Source organism: Triturus cristatus, chromosome 12, assembly GCF_964204655.1.
Source record: "Triturus cristatus chromosome 12, aTriCri1.1, whole genome shotgun sequence".
Lineage (NCBI taxonomy): Eukaryota > Metazoa > Chordata > Amphibia > Caudata > Salamandridae > Triturus > Triturus cristatus.
In genome coordinates, this window is record NC_140595.1 from 279,575,229 (window position 1) to 279,602,018 (window position 26,790).

Sequence of the window (26,790 nt, forward strand, 5' to 3'; positions counted from 1 at the left end):
TGAACTGTTCCCAGCCCTGATGTTAAGACAGGCACCGATTACAAATCCATATGCATATCATAGATGTGATAGGGCCTCTGTTTGCTTTATTAGCTGTCACTAGATTGAAAGTGTGTTTAGTCAAAGGCTACTGGGGTTCAATCATCATTATTATTGTTGTTGTGTCAAAATTGTGCACATAAAAAAGGGTTTTACAGGGAGCTAGTATAGTGGGGGGAAATGTTGAAGTAGGGGTATGTGCTTAAAGGAGATTTTCACTCAAATTATTTTATGCTTTGTACAGAGCATGCTTATACCTTTGGTATAATGTAAAAAGAGTAAAACATAACTTTCGCAAAAAGAAGGTATTACAAGAAGGAAACCATATTGTGGGTAGCAGTGCTTGATTTGAGGCAACAGAGGGGCTCACTAGCACTCATCTTTGGGGATCGGCACTTATTTTTCCTTAACAGACTTTGATTCAGAGTAAGAGGGAGAAAAAAGCATAAGGGGAAATAAGAAGGGAAAGCCAGATGAAAAAACAATGAAAAAGTGAAAAAGCAGGGATGAAAAGCAACCTGTAAGAGTGAGACAAAGAGTCAGGGAGTTTTGGGGATGAATTTAAGAGGCATGAGGTAGAATCAAGACTACGTTGCCTTGGTATTCGGCACTCGGACCTTTGGTGGCACCAGCAGTGGGCTTCTGAGCAAAACTTTGTGTCCCGGCACTTATTAGTTTCCAAATTGAACACTGGTGAGTAGGGTATGGTAGTAAACATAGGCCTCTGTATTTCTCTTTCTTCTTCGTGTCTTGCTTCCGATCTGTCTCCTATTATTGAATCTCTATCATCTTTTCGCATCTGTTCCTCTGACTGTGTGCTACTTTGTACTGTGTGTGTCCATTCTGCACCTCTCTCTGATGCTGGAAAATGCTGAACTGCTTCCTAGACTTTGATGGTCCTGTTTTTAGACACACACCCATTAAAACATATGCAAATACACCAAATGCATATCAAGAAGAAATTATGTGAGGTGTCCTGTTTGGTTTCTTGAAGCTCTCTTACCTGCTGCTAGGATGAAATGTTATTCAGTCAAAGTTGGACTGGCCACAATCATTATGGTGGGTTCAAATCATTCAGTGCACAAAAAGAGAGGGGTGTCTTAGTGTGATTCTTATATAAGAAGAGGTTGAGGAGAGGCAAGGGTATGTACCTGACCTCAGATTTTCAATAAAATGTATTATTTTGACGCTTTGTATAGTGCATAACTGGTGTAGCAAAAGGCAAAATATATTAATTACTTGTACATTAAAAAAGATGGTATTGCAGAAAGGAAATGACATTGTGGGCATGGTACATTAGTAAACAAAACAAACGTTAACTTTCACTCACTCTGCACCCCTCTCCATAATAACATGAAACATTTGTGTAAAGATGTATTTTTGTTTTCTCTTGGGAACAAAGAACCTCAGAAGTCTGCTGCTTCTGATAAAAAGTAATCTTTCAAAATCAAACACTATCCAGGTCCATGTTGAGCAAAAGACTGTTTCTTCTGGTGCTAATAGTTATGTTAACAGGACAGAATCCTGTGACAACCAGTGGCCAAATTTTGCTTGGTGTACATGTTTGCTAGGTTTTTTAACAAAGTCAGTTCTATATACATTTATGAGCAATACTGTTATGTATTATACAGACCAAAAAACATAAACCTATTTTGACTTGTATGACACAAATCAGGTGGTGGCTGGGAAAATCGGTGCATACAGCTTGAACAGCACTAAATTATTTATATATAACAGTCCGTTATGCCAATGTCCATATATCATTTGGTGCACTGGAGAAGGGCGAGCCACCTGATCTCCATCGATTGGAAAGAAGCTTTTTCCAAATCAAATGAGAGAGTTCTCCAAGCACTCAAAAAATCACTTCTAATGTCGTGGTCATTGTATCAACCATCCTGTATTGGTTAATCCAAAATAATCTTTTTTCCTACCAACACATGTTTCGTCTATTACTGAAATCTTAACAGCAGACTTCATCAGAGCTGGAATATAAATATGATGATGTTATAGAGAGGAAACTCAGGGAGTATTTGTAGTCCCATAGTGTCAGTGACCCAAAAGGATTGTGTGTTACATGGGATCTTGTGGGGTACGTACACAGTGCAATATAATGTGATATTTTAAGTGATAAGTAGAAAAGGGGGGGGGGAGGGGTGGGAGGAAAAAGGGAAGGGGGTGAGTTCTGCGGTCAATGTATGATATAAATATCATGTGCTTCAGTAAAAGGTGGCACACACACCCCAAGTGCAGCACGAGTCACAGTGTGTAGACAAGCAACTAATTAGTGTAGTGATCCTGAATGGATTGGTATAAAAAAAAAAAGAAATCTGATCCCGATATGACCAGAATTGTGATGGCCGTCACTCAAATGATGAGAAATTAGACTTACCTTGTCAAAAGTATATTAAAGCTTATTTTCTAGTCCGAAATATGATGGTATAACAAAGTTAGTCTAACAAAGTATCTGAAAAATTCTGTGGAGGTAATCAACATCCTATTAGTATATCGAAACTGTGTCTCATTGCCTCATAACTTCAAAAGAAAGGCACCAAGCTAGTTGGATGACTTACCTTGTACACCCAAAGTCAAGTGTGGAGACTTGGTACAAGCAGTGATAATGGCATAGGATTTGTAATGAAACAGCGATTGACACCAAGTATACTATGAATATCCATGCAATATGTGCGTCAATAAAACAAATCAGGTCCCAGTAATGAGAAGAAATATGTGTTCTCACTTGTGGGGGGTAGGCGGTAATTGTAATGACAAGGAGCCCTAATCAGTGATGGGTTGACAAGCGTCCTATCTCCCTGGAATGGGCGCACCTGGCTAATTCATTCAAGAGCGAGATGGGGGAAGAGGAGGGGGGGGCTGTGGTGACTGCCCCCCGGAGTTCCCCCGCATAAGCAGCAGTGCATGTTGACGGAGATGGGTCGTTGGGGCTGAGAGTGTGTGCCTGACTCCTGATTCTGGGAGGTGTGGTGACTTGTGTGGTTGGGTTCCCCCTCTCGTGATGCATGGACCGGCCTCCTTCCTTCCCCTTCCGTGGGCTTGGGGTGGGGTTGACCTCTGCTCCGGCCCGCCCACCCTTATTCCCCCCCCCCCCCCCCCCAGGGGTATGCTCTGAGTCCCCCAGACTAAAATTGCTTTCTTTGTGGCATGGCTGGGTACGGAGGGTGGGTTCCGGGTGGGATTTGGGGTTGTGGGACAGTTGAGCGGACATCGCTCCCCTTGAATACAATTGTTCGTAGGCTAGGTATGTAAAGCACACCACTGTGATAGAATGGTGGCCTTCCTAGCAGCCTTGGGATATTATTGTAAAATATCATGGACAACACTACAATTTGAACAGATGGCGCACAATGCCTGAATTGTATCCTGTGTTCTCAGAATAATTAAATGTTCAATGTGATGTGTATTATGATGTACCCCCACATGAAAATCCCAATAAAGTTTGTTTAAAAAAAAAAAAAAAAATTCAGTGATGGGTTGTTAGTACATGTAGGGTCAAAGCTAGTATGATGCCCCACCGCTTTCGTCTGCATTTAATGGTGAAATGTGTCTAACCAGCATAACTGACTAGAATAGTGTAAGTAGCAAAGCAAATATGGGGAGAGTAAAACTGCAGAGAGATGCTCCGAGTTCGTGTAAGTCGTGGCTGCTCGTATTGGTATTCAGCAGTAACCACCCTCCTTTTATCGAGTCCGGTAAAGACCGCCACTGTTACCTGCTTACCTCAGAAAGCTGACTTTCCTGTTGAGTATTCGGTCCTTGGTGTGCCATATTGGATGTTCTATTTATACCTATCGGGGATAGTAAATGGACTATCCCTTACCACAGGACTAGCGATTTCTCTCCAAAACGCGGTGGCCATCTTGTAGTGCAGAGGTCTTCAAACAGTGGGGCGCGCCCCCACGGGGTCCGTGACTGCATTCCCAGGGGGGTGCAAATGCCTCAGCAAAGAATTGTAAATGAAGATCGCCTGGAAGTGTGGCCTTCTTTATTTGGTGCATTCCCAGGCTGTTTTCATTTACAAACAGACTTGAAGATTAAAGTATAGAAACCCCTTGCTATGGGGGCTGGGGTCATTAAGTGTGGTGGCAGGGTCATGGAGGTGGCTACGAAGCACAACCGATTCTGTAAGGATTTTGTTATTTTATACGCAGTTAAAAAGGGAAAAAAGTAACCCACACACAATGAAATAGAAAATAAATGCAAGTTAAACATCTTGCTTTTCTGGCCAAATTATTTAATCTTCTGTGTCTACAAACGAACGTCACCCTGTGTAATGTAAATTGTGCTCATGTAAAGCGCTGCAACATCTCGGGTCAAATTTGCCCTATATAAAACTACCACAAAAAAAGTAATCTTATTGTGCCAAATGTGACATCTCAGTTGGTTAATGTGATCACTGTAGATGTTTGTGTGTGAGACCAGACAGGCACAGAATTGTATGCTAGTTGGCGCAGTGTGGAATACTGACTTATGTATTTATAGCGCTATGAAGTCCCAGCCTGTGACAGAAAGCACTGTGAATATGTGACATTATTAATTAGTAACGACAGAGGAGAAACACAAAAGGAACAAGATCCATGGGTAGTGACAAAGATATGGCTCAGAAGAAGGGGCACTATGTGAGGCTTATTTTTTCATTTACAAATTAACAGAGACAACTTCCTCAGAGAGATATCCCTAGGAAGGGTGTGGTATATAGGGACTTTTAATTTTTTCATTTTCAAAAGGGCCATCACACTCATTAGTGTAACAGGTACTGAGGCAAGGGTGTAAGTGACCACGCCCCACAATTACGGCTTCCTTACTATGTAAAAGGTGCTGTGGGGGCCTATGGTCCTTGCTAGCATTAGAGCCCGGGTCACCCTTACTGCTTTTTTTTCCCCCACACTCGAGGCCAGAAAGTATGATTTTTTTTTTTTCCATTTATTGGCATTTTCCAAAGAAATGACATACAAAAGAAAAGAACAAAGTAAAAGAAACAGGCAGTCATGATCATAACTTACATAATCTGTGGTAGTACAAAGAGCACATATTAAGCAATAGGAATATCTCCAGTGGCTAGTACATGTCTAACGAATAACCCATGGTATGCAACCACATCTACGCTGCTGTTTTCGACCTTACGGCAATTGTCCTGAACATGCAGAGATTACCATCATGTGCAGTGGTACTGTACAACATAGTTAGGATCAGGAGGCAGCGCAATCATGTCATTTGGCCCTACAGTACCTATGATGTCTGTGGAGGCGTATTGTTAGGCTCCTGTGAACGCTGTAGGTATGCTAACAGGGGTTGCCAAATGTCCACCGGTCTAGAGGCGGGCGGCTGCAATTGAGCATATGTATCGCTGGTAGTGTTGCAATATGTCATGCTGTGTAACCATGTGTGGAGTGTGGTGCTAGTTTTACCTGCCCACCTAAGGGCCACCTCGCGTTTGGCTAGCAGAAGCGCTATCGCAACAAAATGACGTCGGGACTTGGGGAGATCCTGGACATACCCCAATAGGGCAAGGAGAGGCGATGGTGCTATGTCCAATTCAACCATCTTAGATATCTCACTGAAAATCGATGTCCATCAAACCTCCAACTTGGGACACGTCCACGTCATATGGGCAAAGTCCGCATGCAGGGCATTACATTTCGGGCAGGCATCAGACCGCGCTGGGTCAATGCGATGTAGCTTACTGGGGGTAAGATATACACGCCGCAGAAACTTAAAATGTAGCAATTTATGACGATGGTTCGGCAAGACTTTTCGTGTTTGCTCACAGCAACGCAGACATTGAAAGTCAGTAAAGGGATGTCCAAGATCGCCCTCCCAGGCAGCCCTCACAGCTGTGTCTCTACTTGGGAGTCGTTCTATCGCCCCCTTGTACAGTCTAGCAACCAAGTGATTCCCATCTCCGCTAATGACCCCAGTCAGAAGAGGAAATTCAGTGGGCGCCAATGGGTAGCTCTCAATGCAGGCACGGAGCGCCTTCTGTACACGCATGAGCACAAAATGGTCTAAAGTCGTGGCCTCCTGGAGTCGAGGGTCCTCCGTGCGCGAGAATATATGCCCCCCAGGGAACAAGTCCCCAAAGGTATGTAACCGAAATTTAGATAGTGTGCGTTTGACTAGCGCCTCCTGCAGGATAGGTATCCAACTGTTGCCGGCCAAGGGTAGTGCGTGAGAGTACAGGGCACTCATGCCAGTCACCTTTGCCAGCTTGCGCCAAGCCCAACTCGTGGTAGAGTTTGAATATCACGCGGATCCCGAGGGAAGCCGCGCGGCAGCAATGTGTGAAGCGGATCCGGAAGGGCCAAGTCCGCCTCAGGCCGATAGTATGGGATCCGGATATCCGTGTTATACCAGTGCCGAGCAAAACTGGCCTGGGCAACCAAATAGTAAATGTGCAAGTTTGGTACGCCAAAACCACCTCTCTCATATGGTAGCACCAAGGTGTCCCATCCAACTCGAGGCTGTCTCCCACCCCACACCAACCTCCCAAGCAAAGTGCGCAGTCTGGTAAAAAAACTTATAGAGAGGGATTGGGAAGTTCGTAAAAAGATACAGAAACTGCGGCAAAACCACCATTTTGATTAGGGCTATTCGGCCTACCATGGACAGGGGGAGTCGCAACCATCGTTCCACGTTGCTTTCGAGCCTCTCGACCGCCGGGCCATAGTTCAACTGCAAGACACGGTCCCGGTCCCTATGGATATGGACACCTAGATACATGACCGAGTCGTCACTCCAAGTTAATGGGTAGTCCCCCGTTCTGGCGCAAACCGCATCGGTCAGCGGGAGCACCTCTGATTTACCCCAATTGATGTGTAAACCTCACATGGTGCCATATCTAGTAACCTTGCCAAGCAGCAGTGGTAAGTTTTCATCCGGGCGCAGCACACATAATATTATGTCGTCGGCACAGAGTGTGAGCAACAACGGTCCCGTTTTGAATTGTAAACCACGGTGGCTGTGCTTACTCTGTAAATGGCGCACCAACGGGTCTAGCGCCAGTATAAAAAGGAGGGGGGACTGGGGGCATCCCTGCCGCGTCCCACGGGTAAGAGGGAATGCCCTAGTCCGTGTGCCATTGAGGCGCATGCAGGCCGTCGGCTGGGTGTACAACAGTCTGATCACCGCCAAAGACCGTTCAGGGATCCACAGGGCGTGAATGGTGGCATAAAGGAATGGCAATTCCAGTGAATCGAACGCCTTTTCGGCGTCCAACAGCAACGCTACAGCTGGTAAAGTCGGTTCAAGCCTATTAAGAGTGGTGAACAGTGTGCGTGTGTTCAGGGCCGTGGATTTGTGCGGAATAAAGCCCGATTGCGCCGGGGAGATGTGTTGCTCAATAATCAATGCAAGCCTGATGGCAATTACTTTAGTAAGGATTTTATTGTCAAAGTTTAATAGTGACAAGGGCCTGTATGAGGAGCATTTCAAATGGTCTTTACCGGGTTTAGGTATTAAAATTATGACCGCTTCCCTTAGAGTGGGCGGAAGTATCCCCTTATCCACTGCCTCCTGGAAAACGTCAGTAAGATGGGGGACTAGAGCGCTAGGTGGCGCTGGCCAAGATGGCCGCAACAGAGTGAGGCTCTCGGCTGCCGGACCCCTCAGCGCTGATCCTTGCCCGTGGATGCCGTCCTAGGTCCCATCTGCAGACCGGCACGGGTGGGGAAACCGCAGCCCTACCCTCAGCCCGAGTTTCACCGGATCCGGCGCCCCAGCGGTGGAGTTAGACGGCCCGTGAGCCGCGCCGGACACTGACTGAATCTCTCCGCTTCTGTGCGCGGCGCTGTCCGCTACGCGAGGCCCCGGCGCGCCACGAGGGGCGCGGGCCCCACGCTTGTCGCTGGCTGCCCTACCCCGGCTGAAGATCACCGGCGCTCGCCTGGCGGAGGAGGGGCGCAATTCGGCGGGGGGGTCGACCCGCATTCGCCTCGGCGGCGCTGGGCCGTCTGGGGGTCAGTGCCTGCTTGTCCCCGTTCTCTCCGGCCGCTTGACCCTGCTGTCGCCTCCTGGGAGGTGGATCGCCCTGATCGCCCCGCTGTGCCCCCCTGCTGAGTCCTTGACTGCCGGAGCCCGGGGGTGACACGGGGGAGAGGAGCTGTCGTTGAAGGCCCCACGCCCGGAGGAGCTGTGATCCGGGCCCCAGATGGCGGCGAATTCGAGGTGAGCTGGGACGGGTGCAGCTGGAGGGGCGCTTCCTGGGGGTGGCGAGGCCCCCGTCGGCGGGCAGGCCGGCCGGCGCGGAGAGACCCAGGCTGGTGGGACGAAGCTGTCGTGTTGTGGCTGCCTGCGTGGGAACCCCCCCTGTTGGCCCCCCCCTGTTGCTCTCTTCTGGCGGACTCCCGGTGGGGGGATCGGGGGGTGCAGCGCCTGGAATACTCATCTCTCTACGGCGCCTACCTGTGCGGACTGCTGGGGTGACCCCCTGAGGCCCTCAATCACTGCCTTGGGGCCGCTGCCGGCGAGGGGAGGGGCCCCCCTGTCGCGCCCACTCTCCGGTGCCGCATCGTGCCCCCGGATCTGGGAGGGGGCTGGGCTGTCGGCCCTGGAGTTGCCTGCTGTCCTGGTCGGACGACGCCTCGGTGGCCCCCCCCGCGGCTGACCGTTGAATGCTGGGTGGACGTTCTAGCTTGGGGCTCCCGCCGTTGTGACGACGCCCTGGTCCGGTCCCGACGAAGCAGTTGGGTGGTGCCCGTGCCCTTATCCTCGACCTCATCCCTTGTTGAACTGGTGCGGGGAAGTACGCAGTTCGCAAAGCGGGAGTCACCGGCTGCCCTCCGGGGTCCCCTCACGGATCGGGCCCATCTTCCCCCGGTCCGCCATGGGCAAGGAAAAAGGCCCCAAGCTGCCGGGCACGTCCCATCAGACGAGGATCGACCAGTTTGCCAGCTCGGACCCTCCGGGTGGGGGAGGGGCTCCGGCCCCGAACAAAGACTTGGCCGTCATCCTGCAGGCCATTGATGCCTCCCGTACCTCCCTGGAGGGGATGGTCGGCGAGGTGAAGGTCGATGTCGCGCTCCTGCGGCAGGATCTCCGCAACGCCACGGCCCGCATTACAGAGGCAGAGTCCCGGATATCCACGGCGGAGGACGATATCCACCTGCTGCAAGACCAGGTCAGAGAACTCACAACCCATTCTAAAGAACTGCACAGGCGGGCAGAGGATGCTGAAAATCGTGCCCGTCGCAACAACCTTCGCCTGGTGGGCTTTCCGGAGGGAGTGGAATCTGGCCGCGCCGACGACTTCCTCGAGCGATGGTTCAAGTCCTGGATGCCGGAGACCGGGTTGTCGACCTGGTTTGTGGTGGAGAGGGCGCATCGGTCTCTGGCGGCCAAGCCTCCGGTCGGGGCTCCCCCGCGCCCATTTATCCTACGGGTCCTCAACTTTAGGGACAGAGACGCTATCCTGCGTGAGGCACGTGTGCGTGGCCCCCTGACTTTTAACAACCACACGGTTATGATCTTTCCAGACTACACCCGGGAGGTCCAGGAGCAGCGCCGCTCCTACACAGAGGTGAAGCAAAAGCTGCGCTCCCTGGGTCTTCAGTACCAGCTCCAGTTCCCGGCCCGCCTTCGTGTTGTCTTTCAGGACAAGACTCTGTTCTTTGATACCCCCCGGGCAGCCTGGACCTGGCTCACGGAGGAAAAGCCTCTGCGCCAAACCGCGGCGGTGTCGTCCACTGCGGGGGCCCGGGGTGGGGAGGCACTTGGCGCCCGACGACCACGGCGCAGGAAACGCACGCAATCCCGGCTGCGCCGCGGAGGGGCGACGACCCGGACCCGGTCTGCCAATGCTCCTGAGAGACGTGTGAGAGACTCCTCGGCCTCCTCTGGGGCGTCGTCTCATGTGGCTGGGGGACCCCGGCGCTGCGTATCACCTAGGCCGGGGGGATCTCCCGCCCCCCTCACCATACAGTCTGACTTGTCTGACCTCTCTCGTAGTCCAGCCATATAACTTGTTGTCGGATCCAAGTTTCAACGGGGAGAGGTGACAACCTTTTTTAAGGGAAGGGAGGAAGGGGCTCTACACTCCTACGCTTTCCCGCAAATACCTAGGACGCATCACTGAAATCCGTACTTCTGGAGGGGTCCACTACGCTCCTTACACCTGAGCATCTAGGCTTGGGGTCTTGTGACTGTTGGGTTGTTCGGGCGACAGATGCTTCCGTTCTGAAGTGTAGGGTGGGGGGTGGGGGTTTGGGGTTGGGGGCCTGTTGGCCGTTTTCTCTTGGGGAATTGTTTTGTTTGGGTTGGATTTGGTTTTATTTGGGCGTCTATTACTGCACCACACTCGATACACTGCTGTGCCCCTCCCTGCGCTCACCCGTGCTGGCCCCGCCGCCGCTTGCCCTCATGCGCGCTCCACTGGCCCTCCCCGGTGCAGGACCCGTGGCCCTGGCCTCTTCTGGCCGTTTCCTCTCTGGCGTGCTCTGCTCCCACCGCTCCCATGGCTGATCTCCCCCCCAAGGCCCATATGCGCATTTTGTCCTGGAATGTGAATGGTCTGCTGGATAGACTCAAGCGCACTGCAGTCCTTAAGTATGCTCAACGCAACGAGATCGACGTACTTCTTCTTCAGGAGACCCACCTGCTGGGCGAGAGGTGTCCCTTCCTGGCCAGATACGGGTACGACCGGGTGTGGCACTCGGGATTCTCTCGCGGATCTCGGGGGGTCGCCGTCCTGTTGCGCCGTTCTGTTCCCTTTGTCTTTACCCGGGTGGCCCGTGACCCCCAGGGGATGGGGATCGCTGTCAGTGGCACGCTGGAAAGTCGGCCGCTTACTTTTCTGTCGCTATACGCGCCGCCCACAGGGCTGGCCCAAGCATTGTCTCATGCTGCGTCCCTGCTGGCCGCTCTCCCGCCGGGTGCTGTTGTTCTGGGTGGGGACTTCAACGCTGTCTCTGCCCCGCTGCTCGACTCTTCGGGCCTGGTCTCGACGCCCCGCGCCGCACGGGCTAAACAGCTGGTGGGGTGGGCGGAGGCCCAGGGCTTGTGCGACGCCTGGCGTGTCTGGCATCCGCGTGTGCGGCAATACACCCACACTTCGGCCGCCCACCATACTCACGCGCGGATTGATGCAATCTTTGTCCCATCCACCGAATGTGCGGGCATCCAGGACGTTCGCATTCTCCCCAGAGGGATCTCCGATCACTCCCCTGTCCTCCTGGGTCTGGGGCCCCCGCCCCACGGGGCCCGTCAGATGTGGCGCTTCAACGCCTGGTTTCTCCGGGATAAAAGACTCTGCAAGGAAGTAGGGTCCGCGCTGGCGCAGTACTTTGGTGATAACGATGGGTCAGTCTCCTCGGCGGGCACCCTCTGGGAGGCGGGTAAGGCCACCATCAGGGGGGCCGCCAAGGCGTTGGTGGTGCGGCACCGCCAGGCGCAGCTTCAGCAACTCACTGCCTGCGAGGCCCGGGCGTTATGTCTGGAACAATCTCTATCCGCGGATGGGGGCCCGGCCGAGGATCGTCAGCTGCGGCTTCTGCGGGAAGAGATTCGCCAGCGGTCACTGGATGCGGCGAAACTTCTTTGGCAGTCCTCGGTGGCGAGGGTCTACGGGTGGGGTGACAAAAATGGGGCTCTGCTGCACCGGTTGGTCACCTACCCCGGGGCATCGCGCATTATCCCGGCGATCACCGACTCGAACGGCCAGCTTCAGTCCACCTCCGTGGCCATGGCCAATGCCTTCGCTCAATACTATGCTCGGCTGTACCGGGCCCGGGCGTCGGACCTATCCCTAGCTTCGCTGCTTGCAGCTCACAATTTAAAACTTCCTTGTCTTCGTTCCAGTGACTGGGAGAGTCTGGAGGCGCCCATCTCGCTGGAGGAGATCGGGGAGGCGATCGGGCGCACGTCGGCCGGGAAAACCCCGGGACCAGACGGATTTCCGCAAGAGTTTTACGCCGCCTATAAGGACCTTTTGACCCCTCGGCTGAGCGCCCTTTATGCTGAGGCGGTTGAACGCGGCTCCTTCCGCTCTGAGGCCGATGTGGCCACGATCGTGGTTCTGCCCAAGTCCGCGCCGCCCTCTTGTGACAGATCAGCCTACCGGCCGATCTCCCTCATTAATACAGATATCAAACTCTACGCGGCGGTCCTGGCGCAGAGGCTTCGGCCCTTTCTGTCCACCCTGGTCCATCCGGACCAATGTGGCTTCATGCCGGATCGTGGTACCCGCCACTGCCTCCTTCGACTTCACGTGGCTCTGGCCCATCGTCACCGCATATCCCCGTATCTCACGCTCCTACTCGCCGACTTCGAGAAGGCGTTTGATTCGGTTGGGTGGCCCTATCTCTTTGAGGTCCTGGCTCATATGGGTTTCGGCCCCAAATTTGTCGGAATGGTGCGGGTCCTCTACGCGCGTCCTCGTGCCCGAGTGCTAGTTAACGGGGCGTTGTCGAAGCCGTTTCGGATCGGCCGGGGGACGCGGCAGGGGTGCCCACTGTCGCCTCTCCTCTTTGCCCTTGCCATGGAACCCCTCGCGGCCCTCGTCCGCGCGGACCCTCTTCTTCGGGGCTGGGAGTGGCGGGGCCTTGCACCCGACAAGATAGCCCTTTATGCAGACGACGTGTTGTTGTACCTTAGCGACCCGGCGCGATCTGGCCCCCGTGCCCTCCATCTTTTGGGCCTTTTTGGCCGTGCGTCGGGCCTCTATGTAAACCCGCATAAATCGGTCCTTGTGCCTCTGCACCCCTCTCGGGAATGCTTTGACTGGCAGGATAGGATTCCCCTCCGCCGGCTGTCGTTTAAATACTTGGGTATCTGGGTCTCCCTGCTCCCGGAATTGAGCTGGGCCCTTAACGTGGCTCCCCTGGTCAAGAGGGCCAAGGCTGACCTGGTGCGCTGGCAACCGCTCCCACTCAACCCGCTGGGGAGGGTGGCACTCTACAAAATGATGATCCTCCCCCGGTTCCTCTACGTATTACAAAATACCCCTGTGTCCTTTCCAAGGCCTTGGTTCCGCGAGATGGACGGGTTGGCGACTCGATTCCTCTGGGGCGGTGGGAGGCCGCGGCTGGCTTTGTCGACGTGTCGTCTACCCACCTTTGACGGAGGGTTCGGTATGACCAACCTCTACCTCTACTATTTGGCCACTCGCCTTCTCGTCATTCACGATTGGTTCGGCGGGGGATGGTCCGACCCGGCCTACAGGGTGGAACTAACAGATTTGGGTGTCCCCAGCATTTTGGATCGCCTGTACGGTGCTCCCATCCCCGCTTCTTGCCCCGGAATCACCAGGGCGGTCTTCTTGGCCTGGCGGGCGGCGCTTCGCCATACCCGGTGGACAGGACGGCTGACTCGCGCCACTCCCCTTTGGCATGGGGCGCTGTTGCGGGATGTTGCTGCCTTGGAGGGCTTTCGGTCATGGGACCTGCTCGGCATCTCCCAGCTGGGAGATGTCTGGCGAGGGGGGCGCATGTGCTCATACGCAGAGCTGCAGGACCGCTTCTCCCTTCACTCGTCACAATTTTATAAGTATCTCCAGCTGCGCCATGCCATACGCACCTATACTCCTTTAGACGTTCGATTGCCAGACCACAGTCCCCCGGAAGCACAGGTCTTGCTGGGTAACCTGGGGAGGGGGGGTATTTCCCGTATACACCGCTCTCTTATTAACAATACCCCCGCGGTTCGGGACGGCCTGAGGGAGAAATGGGAGGGTTGGGTGGGACCCTTGGATGAGGTGGATTGGAGGGATGCCCTTATGGCCCCCCGGCTGGTGACGGCCTCCGCCAAGTTGCGGCTGATTCAAATATACTATCTCCACACTGCATACCTCACACCGGAGCGTCTACACCGTGCGGGTCTCTCTGCTGACGCATCTTGCCCCCGCTGTGGCTCTGACCCGGCCGACTTTATCCATATGGTGTGGTCCTGCCCGGACCTAGGAGATTACTGGAGGGGCATAGAGGCTGACCTCACGGAGGTGTTGGGCTGGGAGGTACCACACAACCCTAGACACGCCCTGCTGGGCATCACGGATGGTCTACATGGCACCCGCGCAGAGAAGCTGTTTCTCATGACAGCGTTAATGGTGGCGAAAAGAGACATTGCAGCGGCATGGAAACACCCGCGACCGCCTACTTTGGCTAAATGGAGTGCTGGCGTGGACTGGTGCGCGGCCCAGGAACGAACTCTCTATCAGGCGAGGGGCTGCCCCAAGAAATATCGTAGGGTATGGGGGAAATGGTTGGGCAATATACTTTGATCGGGCGCTTTGGGGGGGCGGGGGTGGGGGACGGGGCTTCGTGGGGGGAGGAGAGGGGGGGGGATCTCATTCTGTGTGATTGTACAGTGGTGGTTTGTCAGGTGCAATGTTTCTCCTGCTGTGTTTTCAAAATCTCCAATAAAAATTGTTTATCAAAAAGATGGGGGACTAACAGATCTTTATACTTTTTATAAAAACAGCCCTTAAAACTGTCCAACCCAGGTGGTTTAGTGCCACCAAGCGCGTCAATGGCATCCGAAATCTCCCCCTCCGTGAAGGGTTCAGAAAGGAACTCCTGATGTGCCTTGCCCAACCAGGAGAGGGAAACCTCGTCAAGGTACTCCTGGCAGTCTTCCAGGGTTGAGTCAGTCCTAGAGGTGTATAGTTCCATATAATATTTCAGCACCTCACGCAACACCCCCCACATTCCCCGTTATCCGCTCCCCGGAGTCCCCAGTCAATGCAGCTATGTATGTGGGTTTACGAGTGCATTGCATCAGTCGTGCCAGTGTCCTACCGGGCCGTTCTCCCTCCCCGTACTTATGAGCTATGGCATATTTACCCAGAAAGTTGGCTTCTCTGTCCGCTGCTTCATTGAACTCAGATAGTAGAGTAGCGTGCCTAAGCGTATCAGGGGAGTCCAGTGCACATGAGCTACTGTCAAGGTCCAGAAGTTTGGTCTCTAGTTGCGCAAGTGTGAGGCGAAGCGACCGGAGCACACCAGCATGCTTGGAAATGCAGATACCCCTAGCGTATGCCTTAAACGCCTCCCATAGGGTGGCCTTGGAATCAACGGTACCCACGTTCAATTGGAAGTATTCCACAATAGCTTCTCCCAGTTCAGTTGCAAAAACAGAGTCCCGTAGGGCCATGTCCGGAAATCGCCAAGTGCGCTCCACCCCCCCAGCCCTTGGAATCCGTAAGTGTACCAGTACCGGGGAATGGTCGGACAATGTACGCGGCAAATGCTTAACATCCTTGAGCCAAAGTAACGCGGCCGCCGAAAGGCACCAATAGTCATGGTGCGTCCAAGTGTTATGGGGGGTAGAGTAGCGCATGTATCCTAAGTCGCTGCCAGAGTGGTGGTGCCAGGCATCTACCAGATCCAATTGTTCGAAGACACCCCACAGGGCGCGACGCGCGCGTGGTTTAGTGGCTGTGGTGCGTGAAGTACTATCCAGCTCCGGGTGAAAGGTCAAATTAAAATCACCTCCCAAATATATATCATCGGCCACCATGCGAAGAATATGTGAATAAACATTGTTAAAAAACTCTGGGTCCTCTACGTTCGGGGCATAAATGTTGACAAAAAGTACAGAGTGCTCCAGCATGCAGCCCTTAACCAACACATATCTCCCGCCCTCATCCCTGTATACCTCCTCCTCATGAAAGGGCAGTCTCTTGTGGATGAGCACAGCCACTCCTCGGGCATAGGCGCTATAACCAGCAAAATATCTATGGGATCCCCAAGCAGCAGCAACTAATGGGGTGAAATTTTTAGTCAGATGGGTCTCCTGCAGAAAGGCGACATCCACCTGGTGGCGCTGTAAATAATTTGTCACTAGCTTACATTTGCGGGCGTTATTAAGACCTTAGACATTCCAAGATATCAGAGACACATCAGCCTCTGCCAAAACATTACTAGCCATAGTCCACTGCTAAGCGAGTAAATAACTTTCCTAGTCGCACAATAGGTGTGCTAAGCCGCAAGGTGTACATAATACCACATATTTCACACAAATTTGACTGACTGTCCCAAACCCCACCCGCCCCCCACCCATCCGCCCCACCATATGTGGGGGGGAAGGACCCCATCCCACATCACAACTCTAAAATATAACTGCAAACCAAAAACCCCAGCAATGAACCCCCAAGACAACAAATAAATGTGCATCCGCACGTGGGAGGTGGCAACACCCCGCCATAACCCCATACCATATCATAACAGAACAACATAGTCACACATCTGTGGCGGCTCAACCTGTGGTGCCATCAAGCGTTACTATGAGGAGCTTCAACAAAAATTGTAACGTGGTGAGTAATATCTACAGCTACAATAGAGGTGCACAACAAACGGAGCTAACCGGTACCAAACAGGTCCGGCACTTGCTCCTGAATTCGGAATGCCCTGAGAGTGCGATGGAGATGCACCAGAGTTCTTCTTCGCAGCATTTGCATATTGGTGGCAAAACTCCTGAGCTTCATGGAGGGTGTCAAAAACCCGAGACCGTCCATCCACATCCACCATTAGACGCGCAGGGTACAGCATTCCGTAGCGCAGGCCAAGCTTCTGCAGTGCAGGCTTAACCCCCGCATATTTACGGCGCGCCTCCTACACCATCGCTGTGAAATCAGGGAAAAGGGAGATGGTAGAACCCTGCCAGGTCAGTTGCCCCTTTTCTTTGGCCAACCGCAGAGCAGCATCCCTGTCCCTAAAATTCAAAAGGCGTGCTAGAATCGTGCGTGGAGGACACCCCGGATTCGGTCGAGGGCCCCTGGATGCAGTGCGCACGTTCTACAACAAAAGTATCTGTGAATGAGTCCCTGCCAAAGAGTTCTGTGAGAAGTTTTTCAACAAACAGATCCAACCTGCCCGTGTTTGTCGACTCAGCCACTCCCGTAATGCGGATATTATTCCTGCGCCCCCGGGCCTCCAAATCCTCATTCTTCATCGCTACTGTTTTAAGGAGCCTCTCCATCCTCTCATACTTTTTGGCAGTTTGGGCCGCACCATCCTCCAGGTCCGAAATTCTACCTTCTGCCACTGTCAGACGCCCCTCATGTTTGTCCAACCGGGCCCCCATCGCATCCAGACGCCGGTCGATGGCATCAAATATGGTGTCCAGGGCCTTGAATCCTGCCCGCAGCTCAGCCAGGAGACCCTCTGTTTCCGCCGCCGCCATCGCGGGAACCTCGCCGCCCTCCGCCATGATAGACTGAAGTGCCGCTGGGCTAGGCCCCGAAGCTTTGAAAGGGAGTGTGCTCTGTCGGGGGTCCTTACGCCCCATACCCCCTGTACTGGCTGCACAGCGTGAGGAGGGGCGGCTAGAAGCAGTACAACGAGTCAGCCACCACAGGTATCCACCGGCCACAGTGGTCTCAGACACATAGAAGACAAGGACGAGGCAGGGTCGCAATCCCCTGGGCAGCTATCACGCTGTCAGTCACCCCTGCAGCACCCAGAGCGACCAACGGCGGGGGAGGACAGAGGCCCGAGCCATGTGGCACCAATAAGCAGCACATCCAAACAAACACAGGCTCCACAGGCGAGCAATGACGCAGTGCCAGAAGAAAAGGTGCAGGGCAGCCACACAGGCCAAACACAGGGCGAGGCACCAGTAATCTTTACTGTAGGCAGCAGTGGAGGAGAGCCTCAACGGGGGCCTCGGTGTGGGCCTCACAGGATGGGTTCATGTGGCATCCGCAGTCATGGGCCATGGATGAAACTCAGGGGCGGGGGGTGCCCCGGGCACAGCCACGGGGCAGGGCTCCAGCCAGGCGCCAGTCTGCCAACACACACGCGGCCCCTGACACAGCGGTGCCTCCGTTAAAGCCCACACACAGCCTCAGTATTTAAGGGGCCGCTGCCCCCCCGCCTACCGCCTCCTCTGCCGACGTCACGGCAATTCCTCCGATGCGGCACCGCCACCGGTCGAGGCCCGGCCCACTGCAGCCCGCAAGGCCCCGGCTTCATGTCCAGTCCTAGGCCCAACCATGCAGCATCTCTCCACTCACGGCGCCGTTCTGCTGCACAAGCAACGAGCGGTCCGGAGCTGCAGCCGCCGCTTCCCACTGACCTCACTCGCCTCCAGGGGTCATTTTCGCGGCGATATCGGCATCAGCGCCGCCGCAGATGTAGCTGGAAAGAAGGGCTACAATTGAGCTACCAGCCTACGCAGCCATCATGGTCGGCGGCTAGGCCACGCCCCCCCGGCCAGAAAGTATGATTGGTGCTGCAGGTAGAGTGGCACCAGGGCCCCGTGGCATGAGGATCCAAGTAAACGGCAATCGTGGCAGTTTTTCCACCCTCCTTGGCTTGCATTAGGGCCCAGTGCACACTTGTATGTCAGTGTTGCTTTCAGCCTTGAGCACTGGCTCAAGGGAGGGGAAAATTGAAGCAGAGGAGGCCCCTTAGTTTAGCCTCAGAGAGATGGCAGGGAGGGGGTGTGGCAAAATGGGAGCCCTGTTTTTAACAAATGGCAGAGGAGATAGCCCGCTTTGCATGGCAGAAGCTATCATTAGTGAAGTAGGTACACCAGTCCAGGGTTCTGAGGTGCATACTGCATCACAGTTTTCACTTTCACTTTAAAAAGGGGTCATGAGGACTTATTGTCATATGTAACTTTAGGGCACCCTTGCAGAAAAAAAGAGGGATATCATGTGGGAGCTTCTGTTTTTTCTTGAAAGGGACAAAGAGCCTGTTGCAATGTTGACATGGTGGTTAAGCAAGGTGGGGAAGAGGTGAAAGCAGCAGAGGTGTAATAGCCTGCTACGCAGGGCCTTAGTTATCATTATTGCTGCATGCGCAGTTGCATTGGGGCTCAGGAGTGTGAGGGGTTCACAACACCCCAATTATGGGGAGCAGTATTTTTGGGTAAATTAGATGTTTTGTTCGATGTATTTGCTGTTTTAGTCTCACCTTCAGTGAAGACTGTGAACTACAGTACCACTGAAATTATCTCATAAGTCTTGCCCCCTGTGCTCAGACCGTCTCTACTGCCCCCCCTCCAATCCTTCTCATAAAGTTTTGGAGGGGGGCCCGATTTCAAAACAACTTGCTATGGGGGGCTCAAAGCAAAAAAGTTTGAAGGCCTCTGTTGTAGTGTGTAGTGCTACGTAAAGATATAAGTACCTATAAAGGGCTAATCTATATGAGTGAGCCAGTGGTGTATTATTAAACCACTGCAGTAAAATAATAACAGAGAATGTAAGTAACTATAAAAAGCCAGTCTATTAGAATGAGCCAGTGGTGTATTATTATACCACAGCAGAAATGACTAAATGTGTGCTTGCCTGTATTCGCTGAAGCTGGCGATCCTACGTAATGAGTTGTAGGACCAAGGTGATCATATAAAAATACAAAACGACCAGTATTGAATAGAACTGGTAAGTGTAAACATGAGCTAACATTCAGTAATGGCCATGATGGTAGCATTATTAATATACATCACTTGCATGTGTCCATTGAGCATAGCATGGTAATATCCTACTGAGTGCATAGTACCTTATAACTGTGAAGGTAAGATAGCAGATGAATAGGTAGAGAGATACAGAGAGTAATTACCAGTACTAAAAGTTCATAAATACAATTCCAAAGTGTCTAGTCTCAATATAATGTGACATTTACAATTTCGATTTTTTCAGTAACATTATACATCAACTCCAGAACGATTAATGCAATTCAGAATATTACATTGTCGCAATGCGATGAGTAAGTATGTCATTAGTACACATATATACCCCATGTTAGTTGGTCATGGGGTTCACAGTTAGTGTCCTAACTGAACAGCATTGCTTATCCCTTCTATATTGTCAGGTAACGATCCTTGTCACAATGGCTCATTATATTAGCCAGCAACCTAATCAGCCAGGAAGTAGTGCAATTCTCGGTCAATATTCAGCCTCATCTCAACAGCTCTGAGGCGCATGATCCAAATTGTTACCTGTCCTCGCTATCTTAATTCTCTATTCCCACCCCTACCACTTTGAGGGATCATTTCTTATCCATGGAAATAAAAGGTCCTATGTTGATTCTGTTTGTCGCAAGTAAGCATGTGTAGATCAAACGGATATTTGGAGTCTACTGTCACGTTTCTCCTTGTTGCCAATTTCTTTGTAGCAACAGGGTTAAAAAAAAATTGTTTAAATTGAGGCGCAGATTTGTCCGGGTTGCGTCAATATTTTGGCTCAACCCCAATGCAAAATCTAATTAGCTAAATATTGCAATGCGCTCAAATGTGCTGATAGGCCTGCTAAACAAATGTAAGGTATTAAGATCTGCTGTCACTTCCTGTGAGGCTATGGGCTGTGATGTCAAATGCGATGGCACGCGCCGTGATGTCACTTCTGATAATGTCACACCCATTCTGCCTTACTTGGTGAGTCCCCCTATATTTATTTTTTTAGGTCTTGAACCCTGAGTGCGGTATAGGGGCTAGGGGCTCATATCTAGTTTAGGGCCTTTGACGTGTATGGTATCAGCCTAATTTAAGACCCACTCCCCAACATTTACCCGCTCAGAGCAACCGGACAACAAGCCCGCTCACGGTCAAAGACTCGCTCTGCTCAAGGGACAAGTCTGCTCTAGTATTTATTAAGCAGGCGGAGCTGTCCGCACAACTCCTTCGTCACAGGCAGCTGCACGCCTGACAGACACACGACTGAAAGCGTAGTCTGCAGAGCCGGCCATCGAGCAGTTGTACAATAGTTTCCGGGGGCACAGGAAGTCCTTTTCCTATGCCGCAACAGGGACTGTCTCTTCCGGGGCAGCAGGGAGGCCTTTTCCGGTGTGTAGCAGTAGTGGTGGTTTCTATGGGGATGGGTGGGCCGTCTTTTTCTGGGCGGGTCGTTTTGCCTAACCAATCGGGCGGCGTGCTGGAAAGTAAAGCCTCAAAGACCTTCCTTGTGCCTCCCCTTAACCTGTCAATCTGTTTTAAACCATCTTTCTGATTACCTTCCTTTTGCTCTTCCGTATCGAAGTTGTTTGGAGTCAATAGGAAAGAAGAGGCAGCCGGATGTTTGAAATCTTCTGTCGCTTGGAGACGGAAGGTAAGGCCCATTTTCGCGTGCTTCCCGCTTGAGTCGGGAGGTTTAAGATGTAGGTACTTTCACGTATGTGATTGTACTTACCTAAATGAGATGATGTTTTCTCACTATCGTGACGGTAGGTAGCCCTGTCTTTGATCGCGTATTGACTAATCCAATAACGTGAAAGATACCAAGTTTTTGTGTGTAACAACCGAGCCACCGCTTTCGTTGTTAGGATAGAAACCTGCCAAGGCTCAAGGGTAGATCCCAGAGTGCCTGTCACAACATGTCATTATCAGTTTGTGATACCACTGGAGTTGATGCTATGAGACAATTCCAGCCTGCCATTTAGGATAATTAACATTCCATGTGCATTAATGAATATCGTCCGTGCTTGTATTAGAAATAATTTACTGTGGAAACTCAAATTATGGGTCAAAGGTGTACAAGGGGAAAGGGACTCAAGTGAAGAGGGTTGGAGCTTGAAAAGCAGGTCCTGACATTCAACATACATTCTTTTAAAAATAAATCTGCTGCAAAGAAATTGTCGCACGGACATATGTGACAGTAAATCTGTTCTAGATACTTAATTGGTCATAAAAGGCTGCATTTTAAAATATCTTCTACTGTTGGGACAACTGCTATAGAGATTTTTGTATCCCCATACGTTTTGAAGGGATTAGAATAGCAGTAAGATAACTCTAGTGGATAACACAGTTCTGGGAGTGTTTTGTGTTTTGCCCAATAAAAGTGTTTGCTTATAATGTAGCATTGGGGGCTAATGAGTTTAGATCCTTATTGTTTTTTTCAATGTGTTGTTATTCTAAGATTGCAAAGAAGGGTTCCTTTGAGAAGTAATAAAGTCGTATAGTACAAACCACTGCAAGCAGTGGTTTTGTTTTTCTCCCAACCATTCGCTCCTATCATATATTGTGTAAAAGTATCGCTGATATGTGATTCATTTCTTCACCTCATAAGGTATAACCCTCATTGTCTTATGTAACATTGCCTGTACATTGGTTTACACAATTGTAAGCTTTATTGTGCCTTTGTGTTAGATGTAAATCACTCTATCACCCTACACTGGCATAGTAGCGCTCTAACCGGGATAAAAAAATAAGTAGGTGCCATATACATCTATATTTGTTTGATTATTCATACAGACAGAAAAAACTTGCATTCATACAGTGGAAGCACATCTCTTACATAGGGAGTTGAACAAATCATAGTTTCTCTTTAGTGCTTTTGAAGTGATAACATGCTGTGCGCCTTTGTTTCCTACCATTTCTTTTGCCCCTAGGTGTTATTCTCCAGATTTCTCCCATCCAGTATAATACGCCAACAAAAAGAAAGCTGATAGTCATTTAAATCAGACCTTGTTTTGGGCCCTGGTGGAAGTGTATATTAGAAAGCCCCCTCCTCGCCTTTGCATTGCTGCTATGAACAGGATGTAGACAACGTGCGGGCACTGCTGACGGAAAATGCAGAATGAACAATTGATGGACCGAATGCTGAAACAATGTCAAAAATTCACCGTCATTACAGAGATCTGGACTTAAATCCATCGTTCTTTTGCACACCATGCCATTCAAGTTTAAACCCAGCCATATGCAAAGCAGTCTTGACCCTGCGCCTCATGAGAACAGTCCAGCCCGAACTGCCAGGCCAAGTCCTCCCTGGACTGGAAACAAGCATCCTAGGACCCGTTTCAGGGTATTGCCCCTCATCCGGTCCCAGGATGTTTGTTTCCAGTCCAGGGAGGACATGGCCTGGCAGTTCGGTCTGGACTGTTCCCATGAGAAGCAGGGTCAAGACTGATTTGCATATGGCTCGGTCCAAACTGGGGTGGCATAGTGAGCAAAAGGATGTTGGATTAAACCCAGATCCCTTGACTGGAGTGCTGAAAAGTTTCAGCACTCCATCCATCATCTTGTTGTGTTTGCTATGTGGCCATGGGTATGCCCAGATGTGGGTCCCTTGATCGCTGTGCCGCTGGATTCAAAAAGCCTGGCTGATGAGAAGTGATACCCTGAAACTGGTCCCAGGATGCTTGTCTTCGTTCCACGGAGGACCTGGCCTGGCAGTTCGGGCTGGACTGTTTCCATGAGGAGCAGGGTTAAGACTGATTTGCATATGACTGGGTCCAAACTGGGGTGGCATAGTGAGCAAAAAGACCAATAGATTAAACCCAGATCTCTTGAATGAGGGTAAGTGGTTGAAAGGTTTCAGCACTCCTGCAATCATCTTGTGTTTGCGGTGCTGGACAATGACACCAGGATAAATTCAGCATTTTTCTCTGGGTCCAGAAATAACTGTGTGAACTGAGATCTGGCACGATCTTTCTGCTATCTAGCACTCGCTGGAATCGAAAAAAATTGAATCCAAAACTCCACCAATAGGGGGTGAAGGTGTTGCAGGGTAAAGGAGGAGGAGTCATGAGGGGAGGAGTCTGACTGTCAATTTAAACTTTAAAAAAAATGTAATCCAGGTCAAAGAAATTGGCAACAAGGACAATGGTGACAGTAAATCTCTCCTGTCTTACTTAACTGGTCACAATGATGCATTTAAAAATATTTTTCAGGGTTAAAGTACTGGCTGTAGAGATATGTGTGCCCAGCATTTTTCAAGGGATAATAATGTTAATATAACTTTAGTGGGTAATGCATTACAGGGCTAGAAAAATCTGCTTGCATTTGCGAGCCAGATTTAATTTCGGCAAGCTATTATTAGGTCCAACTTGCCCTTCCTGGCGAGTAGGAAGGAAGACTGACATTTGACCTCTGTCTCTGAAAGCAGAACATATGTGACCAGATAGCAAGATTTAAAGGCATCTTTTTTGCTCACAAAGTGAATGAGCAATAAAAATGCCTTTAAATCTTGTGAACTTGTCACACTTTCTCACAAAGGTCAAGTGCATTACAGTTAGGTCGAGTAGGTTTTTGAAGTTACTAGACCTGCTGGTCTAATGAGAATTTTTATATTTTCGAGCCCTGCATTAACTGAGTTGATATTTGCTCTGTGTAGTCACAGTTTTGACTAAAATTAGCATCGAGGGTTAATCTACCTGCTGCAAAGCATATCGTGTAACATGCAAATCAGAGATTTGTATTTTTTTTGCAGCTCGGTAAGAGGGTTAGTGTTTTTGACACAGAGATCCTTTTGTTACTTGCAGTTCATAAGTTGCAATAGTGCGAGGATACCCTCATGGGTGAGTTGTGCACTGTACAAAAACACATAACAGTACCTCTGACATAAATAAAGTGAGCAAGGAGCTGCATGCAAACTGAAAGGCAAGAGTTTAGAGCCTTATTTTTTGTATAAATCCCTCTTTACAGTAATAGTCTTATTAACACAGACAACCGAACCACGGCATTTTGTTTTAATTCCTGACTTTGTGTTGGTCCCAGCCATACCTCTTAATTTATATTGCCTACTAGTATGGACACTATGTTACCCCTACACCTTGTAACCCTCCCTGTTTATTGTAACATTTCCTGTACATTGACTTAATCACTTGTATGATTTATTGCCTCTTTATAATGTATGCACTTGATGCAAAGTGCTCTGACACCCTCTACTGGGATGGGTAGTGCTATAAGAGAATAATAATGTTTTGTGTGTGTAACTTAAATGTTTAAATCATTATGTGTGTAATTACTCATACAGACCGATACATCTGACATTCTTCAGGCATGTGGAGTTTAATAAAATATCTTCTTTTCCACGGGGCAGGATGCTCCATAAATCTACTTGTCCTGTAACAAAATCCACTTGTCCCTTTTGGCGACCAATTATGGCAGCAATCTCATTATATAAGAGCTCTGAAAAAGGTTCTCTAATTATGCCAGGGCTCCTTCCATAGTAGGTTTGAATACTAGCAATTCCCTTATGTTGCCACGTTTTCTCAGATCTACATACTGGGGCTGAAGGTAATGGTAATCAACAGTTCCTGGGTTTGAATGCCCTTTTGAGTCTGTGCAAACCTACTAACTTGCATGATTTAAGGGTTTTCACAAGCTCTTCTCTAATCTTTTCCCATACCGAGAAAGGTTCGAAATTTACTCTTGACAATGGCAGACATAAAACTTCTTCCAGGGTTGGGGAAAAAAGTGGTTGGAGAGAAAGTGAACTTGCAAACACTCAGATTTTTGCATGAGCAAATCTACACCTGCATATTTGCTCATGCTAAAATACAGTTCACAAATATTTTCTAGGAATGCTATTTCTTGGCCTACTTCTGTAAAGTCTTGTAAACTCGTACTGCTGGCACACTGTTTACATTGGGAATAATGGATTTACTGAAGCCCTGAAAGTGCCTCCATAATTTTCCAACTCAGCTAGAGAGACTGGGCTAGTTTTAGATGTTTACTGAAAAATCCACTAGATGAAAGTTGTATATCAAAACGTAATACAATAATCTTGTGGTAAAAGACCACCCCCTCCACCTGCCAGGTGGCAATGAGTTACCAGTAGCACACCCATCTGCTACGGTGTTAAGGGGTCAGCTGGATCTCAGGGAATATGATTTGTACAGGTCCCTCACAAAGCCATCAGAAGTACTTCCAAGGGTTACTCTGGGTTAACTGTGGACATCCCTAACATTAATTTAAGCCTCCTCGTTCATAGGGGAATCTTAGAGTCTAGTGGAGGTATTGTTTCCTTAAGGTCAAACTTTCCTGTGGTTCCCCTTTCATGATGAGGTTGCACAAAAATGTCCTGATGCTCAGTGCATGAGGGTTCTCTTCTTAAATAACCAGGACAAGACATAATTTCATTTCCTATGTTGAGTCTGCTCACACTTCCTGATTACCCACTCTTCAATCTTGGTATTTGCCCCAAACATCCTGGGGAAACTGTTTTGCAAGGCCACTCTGGCATGGGACCCTCTTCAGCTTGTTCTCGATCCCACTGGCTTTGTCTAATTGGAATAGCAAACTAGGTATAGTCCTTCCTGTACTGTAGTTTCTCTGATACTCTTAGTCATCATGCAAATTCCCCCCTCCCCCCCAGGCCTATCTCTATACTCTCCCAGTGTTCACGTGAAGAGCAGGAAGGATAAAGGTGTCTTTCTGCGGCATGCCTCTTGGAGCCTCCAAAGAACATAAAAAAACCTGTCCATTTCTGTCCTAAACTCACAAAGCATTTGGCATTGTAACCTGTTCCAGCAGCAGTTACCTTCCCTTCCGTAGATATGTAAGTCCTTTAGCTGAGGCCTGATCTACAACTCTACTTCTTACATATTTAAGCGGTGGATTTCGGAAGCAGCATCTTCTGTACATTCTTGAGTTGCATGCTGGTTTGTAATTCTGTGTCATTCAGTAGTTGCACCTATGCTGCTTTCAGGTGGACTATTCGGAATCTTAATTATCTGGTAGTTTTGGGAAGCTGCATCTTCCATACAATTTTAATTACTTGCAGGATACACCTGTGCCGCTCATAGGTGAACCTATAAACAACATCTTTTGGCTTCTCTTGGGGAAGCTACCATGAGGAGATCTACAGCAATGCTAAATAAGGTGTTCCAGTCCAATAATTTCTCTTGCCAGGGACAAAAGTCCTGTATCTCTTCTCATCGTTCCTGTACTAGGTTCATGGAGAAAGCGTTTTTCTCGTCTCCCCATACCTCTCCTCATCATCCTTATCTTCTAACCATATTTCCCTTATCCAATAATAGTAATCCTTCTATCCCCACTTATCTTCTTCCAATGTACAACATAGCCATCCTTCTAACCCAATTCTTTAACCACACCACCACTGCCTAAATGCCGACTGTCACACAT

General features: G+C 50.1%; 1 protein-coding gene across 1 annotated transcript in view; it reads left to right on the forward strand.

The window, feature by feature from the left end:
* The first annotated feature begins 20,754 nt into the window (after positions 1-20,754).
* USP21 (ubiquitin specific peptidase 21) overlaps positions 20,755-26,790 on the forward strand; it is a 508,323-nt gene continuing 502,287 nt past the window's right edge. The window contains exon 1 of the mRNA XM_085637764.1: positions 20,755-21,031. The gene's annotated coding sequence lies outside the window, so the exon portion shown is untranslated. The remainder of the gene's footprint in view (positions 21,032-26,790) is intronic.